General features: G+C 42.0%; 1 pseudogene; it reads right to left on the bottom strand.

Annotated features, from left to right (window-relative positions):
• Positions 1-10,631: 10,631 nt before the first annotated feature.
• On the bottom strand, positions 10,632-11,852 carry LOC123084478 (F-box protein At2g23160-like; annotated as a pseudogene).
• Between the last annotated feature and the right edge of the window lie 6,680 nt (positions 11,853-18,532).

The raw sequence follows: 18,532 nt of genomic DNA, 5'->3' as shown, positions 1-18,532 counted from the left end.
CCTCCTTTCAAGCATGGGGTATGCATCAAGATCCGGGAGGTCTGGAAGCTCTACTTCATCAGCCCAGATCAAAGTTTTAGAAGAAAGAATTGAACAAAAGGATAGAGAGGCAAGAGATGCAAATGATAGGTAATTATCTTATTTCCCTTCCTGTTCTTGTTGTTTCTTTTTGCTTGCTTCTGTGTGCAGAGTGCACTCATTTCAGTGAACAAAAGTTCAACTAACGAGTGCTTCTTTTAACCTGGGCTGCTGACTTGATATCCTTTTGGCGATGCATCCTGTAAGCAAGCTATTGGTTATGCATATTTTAAAACATTATAAGTTATTCTTGGGATTTAATGTTTCATGGCCCATGGACATGCTTGCCTTGAAATTTAATAATGTACTTCTCTATTTCAAATCGATACCCTTGTACCTTGTTATCTTGTCTATTTTCATCTCAATACGATGCAATGTTGCTGTGTTTTGTGATTTATAGGCATCAAGAGGAGTTAGCCGCAAGACTTGAAGCACAAGAGAGAGCATTTGAAGAGATACAAAAGAAGAAGCAAGAAGAATTGGAAGCTCTAAAGAAGATCCAGGAAGAGAAGAATAAAGCCTGGACAAAGAAGCAAAAGGAGACGGATAATCTGCTTGATTTTCTCTTGAGGGCTCAAGCAACTCAGCAGTCCCAGTCCAAACCAGATGGTTCATGAATGCCATCCTTACATTGGAATCATCAGGATAACATATGTGTCTTTAGTTAATATTAGTTTTCATCTTGTATATTATATGTGTCAAACTTGAGTCGGTTTTTTACTGTCATTTTGTTTACAGAATGATTTGGCTGAGACGATTTCATATATAATATGATTTGACTTTCATATCAATTTATGATGTGATTTTTCTCTTTAACTTTTTCATATAATCTGATGTGATGTGATGTGAATTAAATACTTATTTTCATCGTAATTTAGATTCGAAAGAAAGTAAAAAAAATGATGACGTCATCTTCATCGATAATAAAAGTAGTGGCACTAGTAGTGGGATAGCCTATCGGGTGTTGATGTGGCATAAAGTTAGTGACGTTGCCTCGTCACCGAATATGGTACAACATGGCATATTTTCTCCTAACATGTGACATTAATTGACCGTCATGGAAATAGCAAGTCGATGACATTCTATATAACGTCACCAAAGGTCCTAATTTCGATGGCATTTTTGTGTGTGCGCCGTCACTAGGAGTAATCTGTGACGGGGATTCCGTGACGATGCTTGTGACGCCCATAAAATGTCACCGGGGGGTAATTTGTGACGTTATTAGATATTCAATGACATTTTTTAGCTCGTCATAGTAGGCTCGATCTCTTGTAGTGGGCCCCGGTACAATACCGATATGACCCCGAAACTTTCCGGTGTCCGTATGACAACTTCCCATATATAAATCTTCACCTCCGGACCATTCCGGAACTCCTCGTGACGTCCGGGATCTCATCCGAGACTCCAAACAATATTCAGTAATCACATACAAGTCTTCCTTATAACCCTAGCGTCACCGAACCTTAAGTGTGTAGACCCTACGGGTTCAGGAGACATGCAGACATGACCGAGATGGCTCTCGGGAAATAACCAACAGCGGGATCTGGATACCCATGTTGGCTCCCACATGCTCCTCGATGATCTCATCGGATGAACCACAATGTCGAGGATTCAATCAACCCCGTATACAATTCCCTTTGTCAATCGGTACGTTACATGCCCGAGACTCGATCGTCGGTATCCCAATACCTCGTTCAGTCTCGTTACCGGCAAGTCACTTACTCGTACCGTAATGCATGATCCCATGACCAAACACTTGGTCACTTTGAGCTCATCATGATGATGCATTACCGAGTGGGCGCAGAGATACCTCTCCGTCATACGGAGTGACAAATCCCAGTCTCGATCCGTGTCAACCCAACAGACACTTTCGGAGATACCTGTAGTGCACCTTTATAGTCACCCAGTTACGTTGTGACGTTTGGTACACCCAAAGCACTCCTACGGTATCCGGGAGTTACACGATCTCATGGTCTAAGGAAGAGATACTTGACATTGGAAAAGCTCTAGCAAAACGAACTACACGATCTTGTTCTATGCTTAGGATTGGGTCTTGTCCATCACATCATTCTCCTAATGATGTGATCCCGTTGTCAACGACATCTAATGTCCATAGTCAGGAAACCATCACTACACCATAACACTAAATCCCCGACAGACAGATTGGTTGGGAATACAAGTTTCGCCAGCAGATAGTTGGACGGGAAAGACTATTGCCGACCGACAATGTCTGTTGGGGAAAGTCGAGACGGGAAAACCCTTTCCCAACCGACATAGATTTCCCGACCGACTGTTTGACGGCTATGGAGTATCTTTCCCGACCAACATTCTATTGGGCCTATCATGGGCCTTTCCCGACCAACAGTCTGTTGGGGCAACCATGGGCCTTTCCCGACCAACTATTGGATGGGGTATTCTTTCCCAACCAACATTCTGTTGGGCCTAGCGTTAGCCTTTCCCAACCGACTGTCAGACGAGGTTGTTTTGCCGACCAACAATCAGACAGGGCTTTTATTTGTCGACCAATAGTTCATCAACATTTTATTTAGCCAACCACTGCTTTAGTTAACATATGGTACTAATTACCACATACATAGAGTTCATGTGTTATAAGTATAATCACCAAAACACCATACTTCAGGCTCACATCAGGTGCACCAAACATTTTTTTTATTCCATTAACTAGTTTTCCCATACATACACTTCAGTCTGCCTTCAGTCCATTCTAAACATAACTACGGAGACACCATACATCAGGTTCACAAAAGGACAGGTAAAAGATGCAAGTATGATACATCATTTGTACAAAATGAAATCTAAAACATCTAGTTGACGTGGATTGTTGGCTTCATGGTTCCTTGTGAGCGTAGTCCTTTTGTTTGCTTCCTACAAAAGTCAAATAATTCTCAATTATAATACACTATTAGAAACTAGACTACAGTACCCAAATTCCAACATAGAGGATAATCACATCCTCAAAAATGTAAATAGTAATAAATACAAAGAATTCAATAGCCATGTGTTAACACTAACTTTGATCCTCGGCTGAGATCACCCCACCCGGCCCACCATCTCCATAAGGAGTTGATAGGTCAGCAAAGGTGTTTGTTTCTTCTCATTAAAAATAAGATAAATTACTGTATTGGCATTGGCAAAAAAACTGGAGTACGCATGATCTTCAGATAGCAGAAGTGTTTGAAGCATCTATTTGTGTTCATACAATTATTAATTATGTATTATATAAATAATTTATTCTCCTACATTTGTAGTATTGTCAGCATCTCATTGAGATCATTTTCACTTTTTGGCATTCGACAAGTAATGAGCAATGCTTATCTAGCAATTTAATTTGATTTTCAAGGACTACACGTGTGCAGACTTATTATACAAATTTGTACTCCCTCCGTCCCATAATCTAAGACATTTTTTGACTCTAATGTAGTGTCAAAAAATGTCTTACATTATGGGACGGAGGGAGTAGATCTTACTAAGACAACTTAAGTAACTAGGCTTTATGATGATGTACTTTCCATAGCAGATGTGTGCTAAGCATAGAGTTTTATGTACTATTCTTCCTGGAAGGAGATTGACTAGCTGGTGAATACATCCCTTATTTTAACTTTAAATTTCACAAAATAAACAGGATTGTTCAGGTTACCTTCGAAAGATGTTTTTCCGTCTAGCTATACTCAAGATAATCGCACCTGGTCCAACATGGTAGCTATATATTGCAGTCATGAGATTCCTTGTCCCAACTACCAACATTGATTGACGCCCTCACCCATATATAAGAAATCTTGCTCCACTATCTGTAAAGGGAAAAATGGTTTCTTCAGATCCTCACAAACCGAGGTATACATTCATCAAGATCTGGAATTCTTTCGGTTTCTCCTCGAGATAAATTATATTAATATTCACTTCACCAATACAACGATTAATGGCTCACAAAACAGTGAAAGCGACACAAACAAGTTTGAATATTGATATACTCAGCCAAATACAGTTTAGTGCTGAAAAGTTCACAAGTAATTGCTGAAGCGAAACTCAAAATAAAATGTGAATGTTACGTGCATAGCTTGACGCTGTTAAGGTCATGACACCAGCCCACTTACAAGCATGGCAGCAACTATTACTTCACAAGGTAACTGAATTGCTCCACATACAGAAACTATTACTATACAGGAAACTATCTCCCAATTTCTTGCTCTCTAGTTTGAGAGTAATTTGGTTAAGTTCATCTTCACAACAGTTTAAGCTATTAGGAACACCATAACAACTAAATAATTCCAATACCATTTATGTTAACCATGCATTATGTTCCAATATAGTATACACACTAGTTCGAACAATTTTCCATTAGATTTGGACAGTAAGGTCATGACAGCAGCTTTGTGTACTGCCCACTTATACAAACATGACAGCTTTATATGCATAGCTTTGCACTATTAAGGCCATCACAACAGCCCACTTATTCAAGCATGACTACTTCACAAGTCAACTGAATGGTTGCATATAAAAGAACTATTAATCTACAAGAAATTAGTAACTCCCAATTTCTTACTCTCTGATTGAGAGTACTATGGTTCAGTTAAATTATACAACAACTTTAAGTTATTAGGGACACCATAACAACTCAAAATTTTCAATACCATTCATGTCAAACATGCATTATGTTCCAGTATACACACTAGTAGTAGCACGCTTCTATTTTGTCTTAGTGGGATCTAAAATAGCCTTCTGAAAAAGAGGTTTGTCTGTTAAATCTTTGTAACCAGTAAATCTTCTTGTAAACATAAAATTCTAAAAAGTAAGTGCTCAAAATTATTTCATCAATTGTGATTTCTTGCAAGAATGTGTTAGTTGGAGAACAGGATATTAACAGTAGGCAAACCATCATGGAAGAATGACGACATAAAAGTCGAATGTCAACATATCCCTATTTTTGTTCTATAAGATAACATGGCCATATGCAAAACATGAACTCTCTTTTTCACTATATGAAAAAAGAACAACATAAAGGTCCAATGTCAACTAGGCCTGTAGTTTCCTGCTTTCTAATTTAAGAGCAGCATGTACCAGTTCGTCAACGAGAACCCAGCCCCCATGTGAATAGATTATCTTTTCCAATAAAAGGATCCCCAATGGACACCCAATTTCATTAAGAGTTCATAGCCCTTTTTGTTCAGATAAGTGACCGAAATTACCGTAGTGACGGGATGCTCCTTTTGTTCGGACGCCCCATAGAAGAATTCATGTGGTCTTTCAAAGTTGAAACCAAGTATTACTTCTGGGAACTAAATAGAACATAATGTTACAGTATGATATTTTCACATGAAAACATTTACCAAGTGCTACATGTATTCCGTTTGTACCAAAGAATTAATAGAAAACTGGAGATATGTATACTGGACGAGAACATAGTCCTATATGCCAATCAGAAGTAAACAGTAACGTCATCCAACATTGCTTGCTCTCTCACATACGTACTTACAGAGGTTCTTCGAAGAGTAAATTGTAGTAGCATTAAGTCGATGGGATGCATGCATATGCCTATGGACATCTTCCAGTGGCCTTTTTTCCCCAAACTTACAAAAGATTCATTTCCCCTGCAAAAAAATAATTTACTACTTCAAGGACTTCTGCTTCCATGAACCGAAGCTGCACGATTTCTTTTTGAAAGAGGTTAAACTTACAACCAAATAAAAAAAATCTGGTCCACCGGTGGGAGTTGGAATCTGAACACGCACACACAAACACACACGCACGCGCGCGCGCACACACACACAAACACAGAACTTACGATGTTGTTTCTGCCATGGATGGCTGGCTCCTATTCTCCTGAAGTGGGGAGAGATGGGGGCACGTACCACCAAGCTCAAACATACTAATTGGGGTGTTTATTTTGTGACATCGACGGAAAAAATATTGAAAGGCTTTACTGAACATATGTAATGCGTTTGCTAATTTCTAGCTGTCATGATCAAGGGCTCTGAACCAAATATTTATTGGCAGGGTAAGAATGTATCATTACAAATACAGTACAATTATTGCTGTAACTGAGAAATTAAACTCATAATTGTATGCTCTCTGATGTCGATAGTTTGGTTCAGTTTATTTCTAACCATGCCTTTTATTCAGAGATATTGTGCAGTAATATACTCACTCACAAAGCAAGCATCATATCAATTTTGTACTGTCCGAAATTGGTGCCTGGGTGTATTTTCAGTTCAGGGATGTGCATGTATAGAGGTTGACCTTAGCACCTCACTCAAGTAAAAGTTAATTTCAGTAAAATAAAAGAACCTTTATTTTATCTCGTTATTAGACTGCAAAACAAAAGTTCCATCCATCTATTGCTTAAATCTGAATGTTTAACTGTGTCATTCTCTTTCTTGCTGAGAACACATAGATGCAACTGTTCTTAACTAACAGTCCCTTACCCCTTCCTCTCATATAATAATAAACTACATAAGAATGGGTCGGATATGCAGAGGGGTGGGACGAACAACTGAACGAATATAACTAATTCATGAAAATACTTTTTAGAAAACTATAAATCTGCACGCTCCAGTTTCAAATCTGCAGCCTGGAGGGGGGAGTGGAGGGAGAGACAACACAAGAGGGAAAGAAACCTTACTGATTTTGCTGCCGCCATAGATGGCTACCTTCTGGTCACCGAATGTTGGTTGGCAGAGATGGAGGCACCTGTCGCCGGAAGCGGAGGGAGCGGAGGCCGCCTACCTCGCCCTGGACCACCGGGAGCGAAGAGACCATGTCCCCTTCAGATCTGGTACCATGGAAGGGAGTGGAGAGGGGGGAGGGGAGAGGGAGCCGACTATGGGTTGGGGCAGTGGCGCCATGGGAGGGAAGGGTGAGGTCGCCTCTCTAGGCCGGCGGCGTGCGTGGGGAACGAAAGGAGCTAGGGTTTCGTGCGTGGGGAACGAAAGGAGCGTGGAGCGGCGGCGTGCTTGTGATTTTGAGCGAGAAAAACTTCGCGGGCTGGGCCGGTTATTGGCGCTAAAAATTGGCAATTTGCGTGCGAGGCCCATGTAGCATCGGACTTGTCGGTCGGGGTTATTTACCGACCGATGGTTTGTTCGCCAAAACAGAGTTCCCGACCGACTGTTCGACGGTATATGTTGTAGCATTCCCGACCGAAAACAGGTCACTGTACATAGATTTTCCAACCCACAGTTTGTTAGAAATTTTTGTGGCTGACTGTGTGTCGGCAATAGTGACTTTTTCCCAACAAACGTCAGTAGGGAATTCTGGTGCGTGGTGTAGTGCATGACTATCTGTTGACCAACGAGCTAGTCAACTAGAGGCTTACTAGGGACGTATTGTGGTTTATGTATTCCCACGTGTATTACGATTTCCGGATAATACGATTATAGCATGAATAAAAGACAATTATCATGAACAAGAAAATATAATAATAATCCTTTTATTATTGCCTCTAGGGCATATTTCCAACAGTGCCGGCCTGCCGGGCCAACATGCCGGTTGCAGCAAGGAGCCATTGCCCCGCCTATTGCTCTTGAAAGCAGCCCCATCCCTACCAGGAGGCAGTTGGCACCTGGCTTTCCTTCTTCCTTTCTCCGGGTTACCTTTCTGAAAATTAAGAACACCACAAGTTGGCAATATGCAGATTTAGCAGATCTTTGCTTCTCAGACCCCCATGCACACACAGAGGATATCTCGACATGCACACACAGCAGTATGGACATTAACAAGACTGCATAAAAACAATTAAAAAATGTACATAGCTAATTATATAAGATGGTAAGTTGGGGCATTCTTTCAACCTGCCAAGCATTCATACTTTCAACAACATTTTTGTTCCCTGGAGCCCACTTAGCCAGCCCGGCGCATGGAAATTAAGAGTTCAGGGGGTTGAGTAGTTCAAGCATGTAGGCAACAATGACGGTGGTGGTGGTGGTGGCAGTACTAGTTGCAGCAGCAACAACAGCAACAGACTAATAGCCATCAACCAGAGCAGCCAAGCAAGCTTCAACGGGAAAGTGCCTTCAGATCTCCCTTCTTAATGCAAACGATGGTAATCATCAGGTAGCTAGATCAGAACGGTCCAACGGGAAAGCCAAAATATTCAAGCGCATATCTCAAAATGAAAACAGAACTTCAAAACTGTTCTCAAAGAAACATCAACCTGAGAGAGTTGCCAATTCTTTCTGATAGAAGGTACTATATCTACTTGAACATATTCATTTGATATCTAGACAGCATCATAAGACGGGTGCACAAATAATCAATGAATAACTAAAGATGCATTTTTCACCAACTTACCCAACCTCTGTCCAAATGAAGTCGGAAAATTATAAGCTACAGCAGTTCAGGTAAGTGCGTGGCGTTGTTATGCATTGCAGAGAATGAAGTTGAAGTTTCATTGAAAGCGAATGGAACTTCACACTACATATGTTTTAGAAAAAAGGCAGGGTGGAACAACTTTTTAGTTTAGTTTAGAAACAAGAGAACCCACATAGTGCTCTGGAGAAGACATTTTCTATCAACTGAAACAAGAGAACTATCAGAGGGAACAGCCAATTAATGGCAAATCGTGGCTACCTTTGTTGCCTGTAAGTACTCCAATAGCAACCTCTGAATCTGAATTGAGCATCTTTCAGGCCTGAAAAAACCACGGATCACTGACTTTTTTTTCAGTATAAGCATCATCAAATGCACCTATAACAATAGAGCTAACCATGGGATCAGGGATGTGAGATTAGTCCTACACCTCCATGGAACGGAAGCAGAGATGAATCTAGCAGAGATGGTACGCGGCGATGATGGATATTACTGTATCTATATGCATATATAGTTGTGTTTGGCAGGCTAATGCCATTTCACAACCTAGTATTCCCTCCAATCAGTGACATCGAAGATACAAATGGATGATGAACAAATCTTGGAACACACGACCATGAATTCCTCAACTGAGTAAGTCCTAGCTAGAAGAAAAACCATTCGACATACAATGAACAGGAGTACTACACAATTTGAAACATCTAACCAATCAGCTAATAATTTCTTGCCACTGCCAGCATATAAACCAGGTAATGCTTGTGCCTGGCCACTGTTAACCATTTGTACTGCTTAGTTACATGCAGTGTTTGGCGGAATAATTAGAGGACACGGAAAAAGGAAGCTACAAATGCTACTATTTGTTACTGGTATGCACATACCTTGACAAGAGAGGAACAACTTCAAAGAAAGTAAACTTGGATTGAAATCTCTGAAATAGTCTGATAAGTTTCTGCTTGGCCACTAGGCAAATCGACACTGCATTTACCAACGCTTCAGTATATCGTTGTATGTTCGCTATCTACATTTATAGCACAGCAAATGCCCTGTCCTGGCACCAGCCAAATCCTATTTTTATACGTGAAGCACAAGCTTATACGATACACAGCTTTTTTTATAACCTTTGGAAATTTGGGGTATGGACGCCAGCAAGTTTTCTCCTCTCCAAATAAGGAATGATCGCCACACGTCTTCATACTGTCTGCAGGGCCCTTTGCTCCAGGCTGCTTTTATGCCATTTTACTGAACCATGAAGCACTGGCAACATAATGATTTGTTTCGCTTTTCCTAAAGATAATTTTTACAACCTTGCATATTTCCATGGCAGTTTATGGAGATATCAGCAAGATACTGACATTATGATTTTCATTTTTGAAAGAATTTTGGAGTTCGTTGATGTACAGCGATTTCCATAATGTTCGTCTCGATGGGTACAGCCAGTAGGCAAATCGACACTGCATTTACCAATGCTTCAATATATTGTTGTATGTTCGCTAACTACAGTTATAGCACAGTAAATGCCCTGTCCTGGCACCAGCCTAAATCCTATTTTTATACGTGAAACACAAGCTTATATGGTGCACACCTTTGTTCTATAACCTGAAGTAACAAAAACGGACCAAACTCACACACACCAAGCAGAAAATCTTTCCATTAATGCTTGCACCTTTATTTCATTTTTTGGCGTTGATGTAATATCTCTGTGGTTAACAGATCCATAGCTCTACTGAATTCATTAGCAACAGAAAATACAAATAAAATAACCTGCTCAAAGGCAGTGGTTTACTAAAATACTGAATGAATAAGGTTGTCTAGGCATTGCACCAGTAACCAGTCTGATTTTACTACGTAATTATGATAACCATAATAACTACGTAATTGTTATGGAAAGAAAGACCGATTACAGTATAATTTAATTTAGCCACATGGAACTAATACATGTCCAGCAAAAACAAACAAACAAGAGTAACAGTGTTTTTTGAAAATGAAATGATGCTTAATCAGTAGGTTTACCAGGCATTTGCGGCATGATTCAAGCAGAATAATTCAGCCGAAAGAAGAGACAATTCTTGCAGGAAGCACAGGGGTGGTTTGAAGGTAAAAAACTACTGCCTGCGTGTGTCTGCTAACGGCTCTGAGAACAAAGGAACATATTCAGAGGTACACAAACAAGTAGTTCTGCCGACACAAGAGCCAGTTCTTGGAGGAAACACTGGTATGGTTCGAAGGTAAAACTACTGCTCGTCAACCTCTGCTAATGGTTTTTGGAACAGAGGAACATAAGGTAGAAATTTTTGTATACAGTCTTTCTCAAGATTAAGGATACATCCAACTTTCTGATGCCGCATATCATATGCCACCAAGGTATCACCTCCACATGAAACCAGGAAAATGGTGTCGCAATGCGGATGAATCTCAACCACTGTGTAGTTCTTCCCAGTCATGCTCACAAGCTTATTGGTGTTGGCGGTATGCTTCAGCACTAATTCCTTGCTGTCATGATCCTTGAGGCACCAGAGTGTTATCTTAGAATCGAGGCTTTCATTGTTATCATGAATGGGAACCACGGAATCTAAAGAATAGTGTAAGCACCCCTGCGACAATCCAATTGCACCAATTCTTGGACCGTTGGGCACGCGGATAGTCTTCCACACTTTCCCCTCCATGTCCAACCCCAGCAGCACATACTCATGCTTGTGGTTCAGGCTTCCAACCGTGTACATTAGACCGCAAACAAAGACATACTTACTAAAGAAGCAGAGCGACACTTTCTCAACCATCCCACTAACCCTGCGAGTCCAGGCTCCTGTCCGCGACGAGTAGATGTTCACTCCTGTGATGTAAGATCCCACCAAAATCTGCTCGAAGTGAAGAACGTAGAAATGGGATGAGACCGCAGGATCAAATGCCAAGCCTGCGGTACAACTAAATCTGTTTTCCGGCGCCTGCGGTGAAGGGGGCAGCTCCACCCACCTCCCGGTGACGGGATTGCACACAACAAAACGGAAATCATCCTCTCCCCAATTTCAATTCCAATAGGCCATCATCTTCTTGTTGCTGCCACGGTAGAGAAGGAGGCCATTGCAGGCGTCCACCTGGGCCATGTACTTGTACTTGTTAGGTTGCAGGCAAGGGAGGAAAGGGTCGAACGGGGCTGCGCCGCCGGAGACGCTGGCGAAGTGGTGGCGATCCCCGCTGTCGTGGCTGGTGAAGTAGAGGAAGCCGGCGAGGGTCTGGGGCAGCATCTTGCGGTTGGAGGGGTCGGCGATGAGATCTCGCCAGGACACGGAGACGCACTTGAACCGATGGACGGATCTGGCGGGCAGGCGGGAGAGAATTTCCAGGATGAGGTCGTCGGTGAACAGGCCGGCTGCCTCCGCCGTCGCCCCCAGATGGGTTTCCACCCTAGACATGATGTTCCTCACGAAGTTGTCCCCTGTCTCCGCCCCCTCCATGGATCGGAAGCGGGAGAGCGTATGATATGCAGAATTGCAGACGATCTGCAAGTAGAGAGATGAAATCATCGAGTAAAAGTCGAACAGAGTGCATAGTCGGTGGTGATCTTTGGGTGTTGTGGTGAGTCGAGGAAGATGGTACGTACCTTGGATTTGGATTAGGGCGGACAGCGGATCCCTTTACGTACTACTGGCGAAGGGTTTAGTTGATCGTTGGCAAAAAGAAATTTAAAAAAAAACTCCCGACATATCCCTTTTTACTGTAATGTTTTGGTCCTCACCAAAAACTCTCAACTCTCCTACGTAAATTTCTCCCCTCAATAGATGATTTATTTGCTTCCTATGGGTTTGTAACAATGTTTGTATTCCTCCTTACTGTGTTAAAGGAGGAATTGTGACCGCTCCATTTGTTTGATTGTAATAATTTGTGAAGAAGTATCTACCAATTCCGCTGAGTACTCAATTCCGCTCAATCACCATGAATCAGAGTATAAGCTTGGATTGCAAGAGGAGGAACCAGAGGAAGGGAGGAGACAGAGGAGGAAGATGAGCTACAGGGAGAGAGGAACTCGCACGCGCCAAGCCTAGGCCGAAGCCCATCCGTCCAAGCCGCCTTCTGCGTAGATGCTTCCCCTGGTATTTGTACTCTCTTGTGGCTTTGGGCTGGGCTAGATACTGGTTGGAGGCCCACGTCGCTGACAAATTTTTGGATGATGAGATGAACACTGAAGCTATCTGTTTATTTTTCCAATAAATGATGATCTATGGTATCATGGAACGATGTGTTTCCAGGTTCCAGTTGTCTGTAAAACTAATTTTGGACGCTGGTTCTGTTTATTGCTGGTTGTTGTGCTTCCATACACACAGCAGTTTTCTGATGATCTTATTGCTCTGCGCCCAGATGTGTAGTTCTTATAAATGTGTAGAACAAAATATATCAAAGGAAATCCGGAAGTTTAATTTCGCATGAACACACAGTGCTCATTCCGTTCTATGTTGTTACATGGTCTACCAATATTGATGAAATAAAATCAAGATGGCAATCCAACCAAATAAACAGTGGAGATCTTCTATCCTTTATAGGCAAGAGATTGCGCTACTACGTTAGCCTCCCCTCAGAAAGTGTTTACAGCTTATCATCTTTGCAAACATTCCGCAATTTTTTGACGACCGTCCTGCAGCACGCAGAGTCTGGAACTCTGGATGACCTCGTCCGAAGAGCTGGCTGGGGCAAGGAGACATTGCCCTGGTGATGCACACCCTCGACAGTGGCCTTGCACCCTCGGTGCTCTCACTGGGCACCTGCCTTGCCTTGTTCCTTTCTCTGGATTGCTTGTCTGAAATTTAAGAGGACTACAAGTTGTCAGGCAGCTTTAGCTCACCATACATCGACATGAATCTTTGCTTCTCCGATAACTCTCTTCTTCAAGTTACAGGCAGTAAACAAGCATGTAGGTGTGGTGGAGCCATCAAATGCCTGCAAAATAATGCTTTTAATATCCCCAATTGAATTGACACAAAGAATAAGCGACCATGTTTAAGACATATGGTCTAATATCTCAACGCGCACACAGCAAATACGGACAGTAGCAGAACTACTAGACTGGTGAGGTCAGAAGGGTTAGAGAAAATTGAGTTCGTTTGTAATTTCTAGTAAGGTCAAGTATTGTTGGAATATTTTCTCAAAAATAATTTGGATGAAAAGAAAATAATGTGTGTGTGTGAGAGAGAGAGAGAGATAGGAATAACTAGAACATAATTTGGGTTCTGTCCTAGACAGAGAAGTGTTTAGTGAGGTCATTTTGCAAAGGTTTTTTGTTTTTGAAAAGACCACTATTTTTCAAGGAAAATAATTTAGGCAAGTTTTGTTTTCAAGATGATCCCTTCCTACACTTTTAGCTTTAAACAAAAAGCAAAAGCATTTAGCTATAAATAAAAACAGTAGCTATGGAATTTAGCTATAAACAAAAAACAGAATTATGTTTCTTTTCAAAAACTTGGTTAAAGTAATTGTTGCTATATAAATGAAAAACAAGATTGATGTTATATGATATATGTCATTGATGTTCATTTGCATATTCCATTACTGTTGATTATATCTTTTCATTAAAGTGGTCATGTTATATCTTTTCATTAAAGTGGTCATGTTATATCTTTTCATTAAAGTGGTTCGATTGTGCCCAAGGGGCCTTTTGTTGTTTGCAGAGAATGAAGCCGAGTGGCCTATGTTTTGCCGGAATGTTGATTCATTTCCATTCCGGCAAATTTCAGACGCTCGATTTGTCCACTTTGTAGCAAAGGCCATGCTGAAATTTTTCCGTGAATTTCGGCATGACTTGTGCTACAAACTAGGACATATCGAGTGTCCGGGATTTGTTGCAACGGGAATGAATCAACATTCCTGCAAAACATAGGCCTTTTTTATGTCATTATTCATTTTATTAGGTCTAGAATTAATTGACTAGATTTAATCGTAGGAAACATGGCTAGCAACGATGAAGGACAGTGTTCTGCTGATTGCAATGTCTATGAGGCGGCATACGCCTATTTGAAACTTCTTGAGGAGCAACGGTTGTTGCAGGGCCCACCTGACACATCTGAGACTGAGACCGACATTGAGACTGGCGCCGAGACCGGCACTGAGACTGACACCGAGACTGGTGAAGCCGGTATAGAACCAAAACCGAAGAGGATACGGTGCCCAAACCAGCTCATCACTACTAGACTGGTGGTCGCGGTGGTGGACTCTGGCAATTTTGAGCCTAAAGAGCCTGCGGAAGTGCGCGCGTGCTACGGCAATCAAATAGGCTGCATCTTACGGGCAACCGCCACCATCAACGATTGAGAAAGTAAGCTACACCAGGTATTCTTGTTCCCGGGCCAGGATGAAATCAAATATAATCGACCGTGGCAAGACCCGGGAACGAAGAAGATAAACAAATGCGCCATGGGAAAGTTTAGCGGGGTGTTGTTCACCTGGAAAGTAAGGGTGAAACATCGGATCATCACCAAAAAGGAACCCTACTCCAAAAAGGATAATCCGAAAATTATGGAAGAGCAGATCGAAATATTCAAGAAGGCTTGCACTGCCGAAGATGTCAAAGAAAATTCGGAGTACATGAAGGGGCTCCAAGAGAGGAACATGGGGTGCCACCACCTCGGAAGCCGTGGTACGCGAGGAAGAGGCCCATATGGTCCAAGGAGGACGCGTAATGCAAAATTCTGGGGATCCCAGACCCCTTGGCGGAGTTCACCATCCCGCAGGAGCGTGACGTCATCAGGGCCTGGTACTGTTGGGACACAGTCAATAAGGTTTTTGATACAGATGCGGTCACGAAGGAGTTCATGAGACCGCTGGTAATTATTAATTTACCCCTTAATTTTAGTTTTTGATCAGTTTGACTGCACGTTTAGTCACATTTGGAAACGATTCATGTTCCTTTTGCAGAAATAGCAGCACATGATTGCGGCCGAAAGCGACTCGTCGTCTGAGGCATTGGCGAAGCCCAAGTGGGACACCCAATTCAACCAGGGCTTGAACATATTGAAAGGACTCCCGATGGACACTCGGCCGTCGTATGGACGCGTGCACGGCGTCGGAGACGGCGCCACATGGAAGAAGTACTACCGTGAGACCACGAAGGAGAGAAAGGAAAGATGAAGGTTAAATGAAGAAAACATTGACAAGAAGGTTGGGATTGCGGTTGATAAGAAATCAGCTGAGACAGTCAAAGTAGTTGTAGCTGCCGCAAGAGAGGAGGTGGCAGCTTCGTATAGTGTCTTGGTTCCGGCTATCGTCACCTGGACCAAGCAAAATCTAAATAAAGAGGCAGCGGACTTTCCCCTTTCCAACTTCTTCGGGAGCAGCTCGTTTAGCGCACCTGTCCTGCACATGCTCCCACACCCGCTAGCATCACGTCCTTCATCTCTAGCATGCTCGGCGGGGCTTCGTCTTTGGCTGAGCTCACTAGTAGAAAAAGGGCCATTCGAACCAGTTCGTGAGGGCCATTTGTCCCTGTTCACGAAGCGGGACTAAAGGGTCATAACTAAAGCCCTCTGATGACCACAAGTGTAGGGGATCTATCGTAGTCCTTTCGATAAATAAGAGTGTCGAACCCAACGAGGAGCAGAAGGAAATGATAAGCGGTTTTCAGTAAGGTTTTCTCTGCAAGCACTGAAATTGTAGGTAATAGATAGTTTTGTGATAAGATAAATAGTAACGAGTAACAAGTAAACAAAGTAAATAAGGTGCAGCAAGGTGGCCCAATCCTTTATGTAGCAAAGGATAAGCCTGGACAACTTCTAATAATGATAAAGGAGCTCCTGAGGACACATGGGAATTATCATCAAGCTACTTTTCATCACGCTCATATGATTCGCGTTCGGTACTTTGATAATTTTATATGTGGGTGGACCAGTGCTTGGGTACTGCCCTTACTTGGACAAGCATCCCACTTATGATTAACCCCTACTGCAAGCATCCACAACTAGAACAAAAGTATTAAGGTAAACCTAACCATAACATGAAACATGTGGATCCAAATCAGCCCCTAACGAAGCAACGCATAAACTAGGGTCTAAGCTTCTGTCACTCTAGCAACCCATCATCTACTTATTACTTCCCTATGCCCTCCTCTAGGCCCAGTAATGATGAAGTGTCATGTAGTCGACGTTCACATGACACCACTAGAGGAGAAGACAACATACATCTCATCAAAATATCAAACGAATACCAAATTCACATGACTACTAATAGCAAGACTTCACCCATGTCCTCAGGAACAAATGTAACTACTCACAAAGCATATTCATGTTCATAATCAGAGGTGTAATAATATGCATTAAGGATATGAACATATGATCTTCCACCAAGTAAACCAATAAGTATCAACTACAAGGAGTAATCAAAACTACTAGCAACCCACAGGTACCAATTTGTGGTTTTGGATGCAAGATTGGATACAAGAGATGAACTAGGATTTGAGAGGAGATGGTGCTGGTGAAGATGTTGATGGAGATTGACCCCGTCCTGATGAGAGGATCGTTGGTGATGACGTTGGTGATGATTTCCCCCTCCCGGAGCGAAGTGTCCCCGGCAGAACAGCTCCGCCAGAGCCCTAGATTGGTTCCGCCTCGTGGCGGCGGAGTTTCGTCCCGTAAGCTTGCCCCCGATTTTTTACAGGGTAAAAGCGATGATATAGCAGAAGATGGACACCGGAGGCCCACCAGGAGGCCCAGGAGATATGGGAGTGCGCCCTATAGGGGGGGCGCCCCCTGTCTCCTGGATAGGGTGTGGGCCCCCTGGTGTATTTCTTTCGCTCAGAAATTCTTATTAATTCCAAAAAGTTGTTTCATGGAGTTTCAGGACTTCCGGAGTTGTGCAGAATAGGTTTCCAACGTTTGCTCCTTTTCCAGCCAGAATTCCAGTTGCCGGCATTCCCCCTCTTCATGGTATTGAGAGAATGGCCATAAGTATTGAGATATAATGTGTAATAACAACCCATAATGCAATAAATATTGATATAAAAGCATGATGCAAAATGGACGTATCAACTCCCCCAAGCTTAGACCTCACTTGTCCTCAAGTGGAAGCCGATATCGAAAAATATGTCCACATGTTTAGAGATAGAGGTGTCGATAAAAATAAAATACGGACATGAGGGCATCATGATCATTCTTATAACAACAACATATAAAGATTCCATTATATAATTTCTTATGCTCAAGTAATAATCAATTCACAATATCAAGTATGGTTCACAAACTTCATAAAGAACTAACAAACTATAATCTCAGTCATTGAATCAATCGCAATTTATCATAACCTCAGAAAGAGTCAATAATAGAGCTTTTCAGCAAGTCCACATACTCAACTATCATATAGTCTTCTACAATTGCTAACACTCAGGCAATACTTGTGGTTATGGAGTTTCAGACGGACACTGAGAAAGATAGGGGCTTATTGTGTTGCCTCCCGACGTATTCACCTTTAGATGATGTCAAAAATAATAGCCCATGCTAACGAACATCCAATTGGATATGTATATCACGATCTTTAAAACACGAGGAGCTTGCCAAAGGATAAAATGAAAAAGGGAAAGGTGAAGATCACCTTGACTCAAGCACAAAATAAAAGCATAAAGTAAGAACATGAAGTAAAAGATAGGCGCTTCACAGAGGGAAGCAGAGGTTGTCATGCGCTTTTAGGGTTGGATACACAAAATCTTAGTGCAAAAGAATGTCACTTTATATGTCACTTGTGTATGGACCTTTATTATGCAGTCTGTCGCTTTTATTGCTTCCATAACAAGATCGTATAAAGCTTATTTTCTCCGCACTAATAAATCATGCATATTTAGGGAGCAATTTTTATTGCTTGCACCGATGACAACTTACTTGAAGGATCTTACTCAATCCATAGGTAGATATGGTGGACTCTCATGGCAAAACTAGGTTTACGGGTATTTGGAAGCACAAGTAGTATCTCTACTTGGTGCTGGGAATTTGGCTAGCATGAGGGGGAAAGGCAAGCTCAACATGTTCGGAAGGTCAATGACAACATACTTTAACTGAGATGTGATAAAACATAAACTACTACGTTGTCTTCCTTGTCCATCGTCAACTCTTTTAGCATGTCATACTTAATGAGTGCTCACAATCATAAAAGATGTCCAAGATAG

Source organism: Triticum aestivum, chromosome 4A (genome assembly GCF_018294505.1).
Source record: "Triticum aestivum cultivar Chinese Spring chromosome 4A, IWGSC CS RefSeq v2.1, whole genome shotgun sequence".
Taxonomy (NCBI): Eukaryota; Viridiplantae; Streptophyta; class Magnoliopsida; order Poales; family Poaceae; genus Triticum; species Triticum aestivum.
The sequence above is the reverse complement of the archived record's forward strand: the minus strand, read 5'-3'. Positions and strand labels throughout refer to the sequence as shown.